Here is a 4313-nt window from a genome sequence, read left to right as displayed (position 1 = left end):
CCCCCCACACACTTTTCCACAAGACTCTCTTATGCTTCACCACGTTTAGCTGTGAGTCTCAGCATCTGTTTGGATCTGCCGCTGGGTGGAGCCTCTCAGAGGACAGCTGTGCTAGGCTCCTGTCTGTAGGCATAGAAAAATATCGTTAATAGTGTCAGGGGTTGGCTCTCTCCCATGGGGTGGGTCTCAGGTTGGGCCAGGCATTGGTTGGGCATTTCCTCAGTCTCTGCTCTATCTTTATCCCTGCACATCTTGTAGGCAGGGTAAACTTTGGGTCGAAATTGTGAGTGTTCCCCTCCCTCCACTGGGAGTCAGACTTACAATCTTAGGTTTCTAGCTTGTAGAGATGTCCCCATCCATAGAGTTTTTATGGTTTTTTTTAAAACTACAATTAAAAGAAGGAGGAGGAGGAGGAGAAGAAGAAGCAATCATCCTCTTCTAAACAGCCCTTGTGATGGCTGAACTGAAGCAAAAGAAGGAGAGGAGGAGGAGGAGGAGGAGAAGAGGAGGAGGAGGGGGAGGAAGAGGAGGAGGAGGAGGAGGAGGAGGAGGAGGAGGAGGAAGAAGAAGAAGAAGAAGAAGAAGAAGAAGAAGAAGAAGAAGAAGAAGAAGAAGAAGAAGAAGAAGAAGAAATCATCCTCTTCTAAACAGCCCTCGAGATGGCTGAACTGAAGCAAAAGAAGAAGCGGACCTTCCACAAGTTCTCCATACTGTGGCGTGAACCTGGACCAACTGCTGGGCCAGAGGTGGCGCCTGAACCGTGGCCTGCAGCGCTCGAGAAAGGCCAAGAAGGAGGAGGCTCCACCCATAGAGAAGCCGGGGTGGTGAAGACCGACCCACCTGAGGGATCATCCTGCCCGAGACGATGGGCAGCATGGTGGGTGTGTATAACGACAAGACCTTCAACCAGGTGGAGATCAAACCAGAGATCATCAGCCGCTGCCTGGGCAAGTTCGCCATCATCAACCCAAGCGTGAAGCATGGCGGGCTGATATTGGTGCCACCACTTCTCCGGCCTCATCCCCCTCAAACAACCGTGGCCAATAAAAACTCGTGTTTACTACATTAAAAAAAAAAAATTAGTGGCAATAACACAAAATCATACTGAAATATGTAAAGTGTTTTTAAAAATAGGTTTAGGAGCTGGAGAGAGACTCATCAGCATAAGAGCACTGACTGTTCTTCCAGAAGAGCTGGATTCCATTTCCAGCACCTACACGGCGCTCCCAATGCTCTGCAACCCAGTTCTAGAGGATCCAACGCCCTCTTCTGGACTTCATAGGTACCATGCACATGCGCGTTGCACAGACATACATGCAGGCAAAACACTCATACACATAAACTAAAACTTAATTAAATTTTGAAATAGTAACAAATAACTTTTAGAAGACAAAAATAAATGAAAATAGGCATAAACTTATGGAATGAGAAAGTCAACATTGTAAATATATCAACTAAATCCATAGTAATTTCACACTGCATGCAAATGCCAGTCAGAATTTTAAAATATTTCCTGGAACTTGAATAAATGATGCCAAAGCTAATGAGATATGACGGATGAAAAATAATGAAGGTGGTAGTGAAGGAGGCTTTGTAGTCACTGGACAGCAAGACTGCCTTATAGACAGGCTTCTGACACTGGCATGGACTGCACAGGGTGAGTCGGAACCTGTAGAAACTGACAAGTGTACCTTTGTCATTCTATAATACAGTGACAGTGCTACCAATAGGAAAAGGCATAATTTTAGTCAACAAATAATATTGGGAGTTTTAAGACACAATTTTGGTATTTGAATATTGGCATTTTGCCTCATTTCACCAACATCAGAACTAAAAGATCAAATTTTTAAAAAGAAGAAGGGGAGGAGGAGAAGGAAGAGAGGAAGGAGGAAGAGGAGGGAGAAGAAGAAACTCATCATATTGGAAGAAAATACAGTGAATATTTACATAATACCATAATCAGAAATGAGTTTATATGCATTGTACTATGACAGAAACTGCAAACATGATTTTTATTTTACAGTTGGAAAAAAAATAGAGGCACAAGGAAGCTAAATAACATATCCAGAGTCACACAATTTTAAGGTTCCATGTAGCCTGAGTCCAGGCTGGTGACCATTCTGATCCTTTAACTTGGGTTTCATATGACAAAGCAAAGAAAGATGAAAAGGAAGAGCAAAAAAGAACACCCAGAATGTAGAGAAGCAGGGCCTGGAGCATGCTTAATTCTAAAGCATATGTAAACATAGTCACACACAAGCTGGAAGATATGCATGAGTGGAGATGCCATTTCAACCCAACACCTGACAGATTTAATAGTGCTGAGTGCCCAGTGTGGACCACAGGGACAGAAACGGGGCCTTCTGTTCACCACAGTGGAATAGCTACAATCACCTTCATGAAGAGGAAGGCAGCAAAGCTTATCATAAGATGTAAAAAGTGAGGGTTTTTTAACACCACAGTTCCGTTTCTAGACCTTCCTTCTGAAGAAAATGTCGTATGAGGGGAACTGCAGCCATGTTCACTGTAGCATTACATGTGAAAGAAAATGCAAATATGACCTACTATAAAATTGAGCCGATACAATACATACAGCTAAATGTGGGCTCTCGGGTATACTTTGACATGGATTATTCTGGAATGAGGACAATAATAGTCTGACAAATTTAAAAATGAATAGAGTAGTACAGTATTGTGACTCTTTTGCAATATAAAGTGTCTAAAAAGATCAGATGTGGGGATGGACAGACGGCTACAAACAGACACACTAGTGCAACAATAGCGGTGACTTCAGAGTAGCAGAATTATGAATGGGTTTTCCTTTGTGCTTTTTGGTGTTTTCCCAGTTTTCTTTACTGAACATGTTTTTCAGCCAAGGAGGCTAGCCCTCCTTCTAAAGAAAAGAAAAAGAAAAAGAAAAAGAAAAGCCTAGAGTATCTCTCCAGCCAAGAACAATGAATAAAAGTCAATGTCAGATTGCTAAAAGATGGAGCAAATGATGGTGGGTTTAAGAGGAGAGACCATTTCCTCAGTAATGAGGGACAACAACGGTTCACTCAGGCCTTCTCTGATGGGCTGATGGGAGCTTGGCCTCTTTAGTCAGGTGGTTGGCAAAACTCTAGAAAGAGCTTTGAAAGTTCAGAAAGGGAGGACAAGAATGAAATTCTACTCTCAGTACCTGGTTGTATTAGCCTGCCTAGGGCTGTGTAAACATGGCAACCACAGAGAACAGATCTGAAGCAGGGGGCGGGGGAAGGAAGGTGGCGTTCATAACTGTGTTCAGATCAGTACTGATTCGCAGATGCCTAGGCAAGAAGGCAGAGGAAGAGGGTGTTGTTATCCTGCTGGAAATCATTAATTCTGTTTCAAACAGAGGTCTGGAGATAACAGCCTTGTAAGCGACACGAAGCTTTAACTCAGTATTGTGTGTTCCTTCACTCTCAAGTGATCACCCATGTTATCTTTAGAAGTTAAGAGGTAGAAAGGTTCCTCCTTTTGTCTACAGAAACCCTATCAGATTTCACATCAAAATTCCTGTGGCTAAATTGGCAGAACTTCACAGAATGCACTTAGAATGGATTATTCTACTGTGGAGTATTAAAGAAAAAAAAAAAAAGGTGGAAGTTTCTGATACAATGCCAACATTCCTACATCTTGTTGAATTTATATTGTTAATCTGGAATCAAGTTATAAATACTAGTGATCAGAGCTGGAAGTTTCAGGGGTTGGAAGTAGGAAAGAAAAAGAGGAAATATTTCAACAATGACAAAGACCATCACTTTCAATTTCTATGATGTTAGAATAATTGAATGTTGTAAATTTCAGCATTAGTGGAGAATGGTTTTGGTGTCAGAGGGAGAAAGAAATCGGGAACGAGCTTTGAAGTTACTCAAGGAGGTGGAAGAAAGCGCCGTAGCAGACAGGTGGTGCCTCCTCCATTGAGGAAGCCTGGGAAGGTATCGGTTCTATGTAGTGGCTGGGGAAAATTATTTCAAGAAAGTGAAGCAAGAGTCTTCTGTCTTCCAGCGGAGTTCAACACTCAGGTTTTCTGAAGATGCTCATAGCACCTTTCCCCCATTGCCACCTGAAAGATGTCACACTGCTGCCTGAGTGGCTGAGGAAGGTCCCAGTGGGAAAGATGTGTGTGCTATGACATTATATGGGGCTTTTTGGTCCGTGTTTCTGAAAACAGTAGAGGGAGACTTAGAATCTTAGCCTTTGCTTCTCTGTGTGAACCTCCAGCTCATGGGCAAATTTTTCTTTTCTTTTCTTTTCTTTTCTTTTCTTTTCTTTTCTTTTCTTTTCTTTTCTTT

At 42.4% G+C, this 4313-nt stretch overlaps 1 pseudogene; it reads left to right on the top strand.

Moving 5' to 3' along the window:
- The first annotated feature begins 659 nt into the window (after window positions 1–659).
- On the top strand, window positions 660–1069 carry LOC129680992 (40S ribosomal protein S15-like; annotated as a pseudogene).
- The last annotated feature ends 3244 nt before the right edge of the window (window positions 1070–4313 follow it).

This window comes from Psammomys obesus, unplaced genomic scaffold (genome assembly GCF_907164565.1).
Source record: "Psammomys obesus unplaced genomic scaffold, mPsaObe1.curated_primary_1811, whole genome shotgun sequence".
Taxonomy (NCBI): domain Eukaryota; kingdom Metazoa; phylum Chordata; class Mammalia; order Rodentia; family Muridae; genus Psammomys; species Psammomys obesus.
The sequence above is the reverse complement of the archived record's forward strand: the minus strand, read 5'-3'. Positions and strand labels throughout refer to the sequence as shown.